Consider the following 6,878-nt stretch of genomic DNA (forward strand, 5'->3'; position numbering starts at 1 on the left):
AAGTTTATGTGCTTTGAAAATGAGCACCTAAGTGTTATGAGGTGCAGTCCTTGCTTTGTTAAAATATTGAAGAGAAACCAGGTAATGATGTTTCTCTTTCTTTTTAAGTTTCAGCATTTGAATTTTGCCCCTTTTTTACCTTTAGAATGAGCCCCCCCCTCCCCTGTGACTCTGGGCAAGTCATTTAACCCCTCCATTGACCCCAGTACAAAATAAGCACTTGTATATAATATGTAAACTGCTTTGATTGTAACTACAGAAAGGTTGGTATATCAACTCCCATCCCCTTTATCTATTCTGTTTTATTCCATCTGAGTTTTACAAGCTGATGGCCAATGCTCAGAACTCCGGCGCTATAGGGAACAGCGCAGGAAATACTGTGGCACCTGCACACTAAAATAGCTTCCCAATGCTGAACATTAACAGCATGTAAATTATATGCATGCTGTGCAAGTGGGAGGAATGTGCCTGGTGTGTGCGCACAAGAGTTTTCTGGTAAGCAAAGCACTTGCGTGCATGCCCATTCAAACCCTGAAGTGCAGGCACTCATCAGCTCTGTTCTTAAATATATGCTTTTTCAAAAAAAAAGTTTTCCCTTGAAAAGCTTATAGTTAATGAAGAAAAGAGGCTCCATTGTGTGCTTCCACTTTCAGTTTTGTTCAGACTCCCACACATTTGTTCCTCACCACCAGCGCGCAGTGTTTTGCATGTATGGGCGTAGTTTGAGGTGAGGGGAATTCCCCCCCCCCCCCCCCCCCCAAAAACAAAATGAGCTTCCCTTACCTGGGCAGGGACATAAGCACCCAACTAGTGGTTTCTCCTCCCAGCCGCTGCTGTGATGGCCTGGAGAAGTCGTGAGCTTCCATGCTGTTCCCTTCCCTGCCTCTCACTCTCTCCACCCCCCTTGCTTCCGCTGCAGCTGCAAAGCAAAATGAAAATGTGTGTGGGGCCGTAGTCCTGAGTGCGCCGCTGCTGCAGGCTTCCCTCCTCCTCCACCTCAAGATGTAAGTTCAAGTTTTCAGAGAGGAGACAGAAAGCTGGCAGTGATGCACGCACCACGCCGGACTATGGCCCTGCACACATTTCATTTTGCTTTGCAGTGGGGGTGGGGGGTGGAGAGAGTGTGCATGTGAGAAGCAGGGAAGGGCAGGTTGAGCAGGGAAGTTCACGGTTCCTCCAGGCCACCACAGCAGCAGCCAAGAGGAGAAGCAAGTGTTTTTGGCACCTATGGTCCCTATCCTTGCCCCGGGAGGGGGGGGAAGAGATGAGAGGTGAGGCGGGGGAGAAGAGATCCTGGATGGCTGTATCAGGGAAGGGAGGTAAGAGGACATTCTAGGTGGAAGGGAGAAGACACATTGGATGGAATGGGGAAAGAGACCGTGAATAGACAGGGAAGCAATGGAAGGGATAGAGAAAGGGGTAGATGGTGGTGGGAAGGGAAGACACTGGATGGAAAGGAATGGAAGATGCTGCAAAGGGGGAGAGAGATGCTGGAGGGAAGGGTGAAAAGGAGACACAATGGAAAGAAAGGAGATATGGCAGATGCTGCAAAGGGGGGAGATGGCTAGAGGGAAGGGGAGGCACTGGATGGAAAAGAATGAGAGGAGATGCTGTGAAGGGGAAGAGGGGAAAGATGCTAGGGTGAAGGGGAGACACTGGTTGGAAAGGAATGGGAGATGCGAAGGTGGGAGAGGGAGAATGCTGGATGTAAGAGGGAAGGGGAAACACTGGATGAAAGGGGGTGAGAGAGAAATGGGAGATGCTGGATGAAAGGGGAAGAGAGAGAGAAGACACTGGATTGAATGGGGGGGGGGAGAGGGGATGGAAGGAAACAGGATGGAATTGGGGGAGAGAGGACAGAAGGAGGAGAAGACAGAGTTAGTGAAAGTCTGGGGACTATGAGGAAGAAGGCGGGGTGAGGGAAGGAGTGGAAACTTGTAGGTAGATGCAATAAAAAGAAGGAAATTGAAGACAAATTTAGGGGTCCTTTTACTAAGGTGCACTAATGATTAGTGTGTGTTAAATGAATGCTAAGAAGCCCATTGGTATAAAATGGTCATCTTGGCATTTAGCATGTGCTAAATCCATTAGCACACTTTAGTAAATGGACCCCTTAATTTATAATGTAGTATGTAGAATATGTCAGGTTTTGAAATTTACTCCTGTAATTTTTATATTTTGCACAGTATGAGGAAACACACTACTGTTTTTTTGGTGTATTGTGTGCAAAGTCTGACTGCTTGGGAGTTCAGTTTAATTTTTGTCTTATTTTTAGTCTGTAGTTGCATATTCTATATTTGGTGAAGGTTTATCTGCGTTCTGCATGTGTGGAAGAGACCAGGTATTCTGCTAGCATTGAATGCCTATCCAGGATCAATCTGTACTAATCTGGCTTATGTAGTTTTCCAGTAGGTGTATTGATGATCTAGTGCGGCTTTTCTTAGGTAGACCTTCTTTTGCGACTCCTGGAAATTAGTGACATTTGTAGTTCATAGTAACACAGTAAATGACGGCAGATAGACCTGGACGGTCCAGTCATCTACCCAACTGTCGCATTCGTTACCAAGTCATGATTGTAGGGTTTTTTTATTACTTTAAAATGTGTCTGATAGTGGAATTTGAATTTAGATTACACCTTTCTCAGTAGTAGCTCAAGGCAAGTTACATGCAGTTACAGTAGATATTTCCTTGTCCTGGAGGGCTTGCAGTCTAAGGGTCCTGTTTTACTAAGGTGTGCTAGTGTTTTTAGTTCATGCTAAAAATTAGCTTACACTAAACGCTAGAGACACCCATATATTCCTATGAGTGTCTCTAGCATTTAGCGTGCACTAAAAACGCTAGCGCACCTATATTGTGGCTTAGTAAACAGGGTCCTAAATATGTACCTGGGGCTATGGACTGTTAAGTGACTTGTCCAACAAATCAAGGAACTGATTGCTAGCCAAGTTTAAAGTACCTGCATATATTACCAGAATACTGCAAATATTAGTCTGTTTAATATTTTGCTTCCACTGTATTGTGCTGTATTATTTTGCTGTACATTTAGATTTGTTTTGGTACATAATTCCCCTTAGTGGTGTTCAGTGTGCATATTATCAGTAAGAGAAATAATTGGGGGTGGCTAGCTCATTTCAGTGAAATAATCTTCCCTGTCCAATAAACTGGGTTCCTATCTGGTCTATTGTTTAAGATAACCATAATGAATGTGTATGAAATGTATATACTACTACTAATTTCTATAGCGTTTACTAGATGTACGCAACTATATATATATATATATATATATATAATATGCAAATGAATATGATGTGTCACAGCCCACATTTTGCTCCCCCCTCCCCAAATGGAACAGTTAAACTTACGCCGGTGCTTGCGTGGGCTTATTTCCTCTTTCAAATAAAATAAAAACAGATTATAAAAGGAAAATCATGAGAAATCCTCTCTTCTAATCCCTCAACAGGACCTCAGAGCTGGTGGTAGGTTTCCAGCATTAGGGCAGGGTTTTTTGTGCACTGTTTCTCTGAGCATTGGTAGGAAAGAGCTAATGACCTTATTTACATCTGGTTGCCTACATTTAAATGCAATTTGCACTAATTTTTGGTGCGCATGTTTCCTGCTCTAGAGCCTTCTGAGCATTCTGCTCACTTTTAACATTGTCGCTAATCACCCCTAGTGCCAGGGTTAGGTTTTGAGTATTGGCTCATGAAGAATTTGCTTCCTACATCAACTTGGCAGATGTCATACTGTTATCAACAGACAAGTAGCTGATAATGTCCCCATCCCCACCTGCTCTCAAGTTCTTAGCATTAAGGGTTTGCAATTTAATGTAGCTCTTTGTCTCTTCTCTTCAGCTATCCTGCCATACTAATCTCATAACCTGGGGAAGGAGGGCTGCAATTACCAAAATAAAAGAACTAATTTGCACTAGAAGGTGAGAATAGGTAGGCAGGTAGTATGTGAATGATTAGAACACATGCTCATTTGACTATTTAAGCTAAATATGAAGGTAGTTCTCTCTGCAGTAACACCCTTTGTACAAGTAGTGTTGTTTTACAGCAAAGTAAAGAAGGAAACTATGTAAAAAATGGCATTCAGTAATGACAGCATTGTTTAAATCTTCAGGTTATTTAATGCAGTTGTTCATCCTAATTCATAGGATGTTTCACCTAGTTAAGGTTATGCTTTTCTGTTTGAGGGCCAAAAGGAAAGCCATTCACCAGAGACAAACAAACTGGTTAGGGATGGGGACAGAGTTTCCTGGTCAGTGTTTCTGTGCATTATGGGCCAGATGATCAAAACACAGCGCCCAAAAATAACTCCCTCATGATTGAAGCTAATAGTATGCAAATAATATGAATGCTATTAGTTTCGATCATAAGGAAGTAAAGCGGGAGGACGGTTTCTTCCGCATTTGCACAAGAGTTCTGCTCATGTACAGCTCATATGCTTGACCCCCCCCCCCCCCCCAAAAAAAAAAAAACAGCCCAGCCCCTACCACTTCTGCCAAGACCTGCAAGATACACACATTTCAACTGGAAGTTTCAAACTTCCACTTTGGAATCATTTTAAGCTATTGGCAAAAAAGCTGCATGTAAAACCTTAAACTTAGATATTTTGTGTTCATTTTTCATGAAGGAGGAGGAGGAGCAAGAGGGAGACAGCTGACCGGCATCCATACATAATTTCCCTTGTTTGTATGTATCCTCGCAGATCACGGCCCTGCTCATCATTTGCAGCAGTAGGAGTCTTCTAGCGTACTGTGCCAGTAAACACGGGTGCTAATGGCCTCTAGCACCTGCGTTTACTTCTGGTCATTCCCCTGTATGTGAGTTGTTACCATTCAGGTAATGCAATTACAAATTAGGATTGCACAAATGACTATGGAAAGGGAAAAGAAACAATTAATACAATACCAGATTAAATTGGGACTGTATTAACTTGCTTTATTGGAGCCAGGACACCTTATTTGAGTTTTAATACCTGGATTCTCTTTGCTTTTGTCGTCTTTTGCAATATTTTGGCCAGCCTATGATTAAGCAAATGGTTTTGTTTACTTTTACAAAGGCAAATCTCAGGTAAGTAGTTATAACGGACATTTCCTGCATGTTAGTTCTCCATAATTTGAAGCAGTGAGGGGCCTATGCAGAGAGCGTGCGTTAGAGCTTTCTGCTGATGGTTTAGTGCATGGCTTCTAATGTAAGCCGGATGCACGTCAATGTAACAAGCAAATAACATTCAAATTACTACTGTTCTTTTTTTTTTTTTTTTTTAAATGGGCACACCACTGTGGTAGTATGCAGCAGTTTACTACATTGAAGTGCAAAATCTTCCTATCTGTGTGTGTGTGGTGATTGACTCACACACTTAGGAGGCAACAGCAGGATGCCTTCATCTCCACACCACCACCACTACTACTAAAATAAAAAAAAACCTGGTAGTGTAGTGGACTCCGCCCCCCTGTGTACCTTGCTCCTGCCTTCATGCTGCCATTTTTAATGTAAACTGCTTTGTATTGAATAAGATAAGAGGTATATCAAATGTATTAATAAATGTAAACATTTTCCAGAATGGCTGTTTCCCCTTCTCCTCCTCCTGGCTCTCTAGGATCTGCTGTCTGATGAGTCTCATGGATTCCAAAATCTTAAATGTGGTTCTGAGTGAATTTCCTCTCCTGCCGTCTTGTATAAATAAGTATGTTCCTGAATGAATGAGCTACCAGTGAAAAGGTGTAAACTAAATGCAGATTAATGCCTTGTATGTTCAAGATGTCCATTGCTGCTTTCCCATTCTGACTTCTACTACAGTCTTTGCATCTTCCCATGCCATTACCTTAACTATTGTACAGTGCTTTCAGTTCATTTAATTATTGGGCTTTTAATTTAAAATTCCTTAGTTGAATTTTTGCTCCTCCTGTACCATAAACAAACAAAATCGAAGTATCCCATCTCAATATATATTCAGCCTACTGGGGACTTTTTTTTTTAATCTAGTGCATGGCTTTTTAGCAATAGTTCAAGGCAAATTGCATTTTAGGTACAGGAGGAGGAAAGGATTTTGGATTTAGATTGTACCTTTTTTTCAGTTGTAATTCAAAGTGTGTTACATTTGGGTACACTATGTATTTTTCTGTCACCAGAAGGCTTACAACCAGTTTGTGCCTGAGTCAATGTAGGGTAAAGTTGATTTACCCAAGAAAACAAGACTTAGCAATGGGATTTTGAACCCTGGCTTCACTGGTCCTCAGCTAACTGCCCTAACAACTAGTCTAGATTATTAACTAGAAGCGAGAGAGAATCACAAATAGGACAGTGTTCAAAGCAATTTACCTAGATAAATTGACCTTTTTGAAATTGCCCTCTTCTGCCCAGCTAAATACATGCAAGGCAGGGCTTCAACAGCATGTGCAGTTCTAGCTGCATGAATTCAGATACTGTTTTCATCTCCACTACTTCAACTGGGGGGGGGGGGGGGGGCCTTCCACGAATTCACCACGCTTTCTGTGAAGATGTATTTCCTCTGGTTACTTCTGAGTCTATCCCCTTTTCATCTTCATCCTATGCCCCCTCGTTCCAGAACTTCCTTTCAGTTGAAAGATACTTGCCTCCTGTGAATTTATGCTGCTTAGGTATTTAAATGTCTCTATCATATCTCCAGTTTCCCATCTTTCTTCCAAAGAATACATGTTGAGATCTTTAAGTCTGTCCCCATACGCTTTATGATGACCACTGACCATTTTAGGAGCCACCCTCTGGACTGACTCCATCCTGTTTATATCTTTTTGAAGGTGTGGTCTCCAGAATTGTACACAATATTCTAAATGAGGTCTCACCAGAATCTTAGGGGCACCATCGTCTCCTTTTTCCTACTGGCCATTCTTC

This window comes from Microcaecilia unicolor, chromosome 4 (assembly GCF_901765095.1).
Source record: "Microcaecilia unicolor chromosome 4, aMicUni1.1, whole genome shotgun sequence".
Classification (NCBI taxonomy): Eukaryota; Metazoa; Chordata; class Amphibia; order Gymnophiona; family Siphonopidae; genus Microcaecilia; species Microcaecilia unicolor.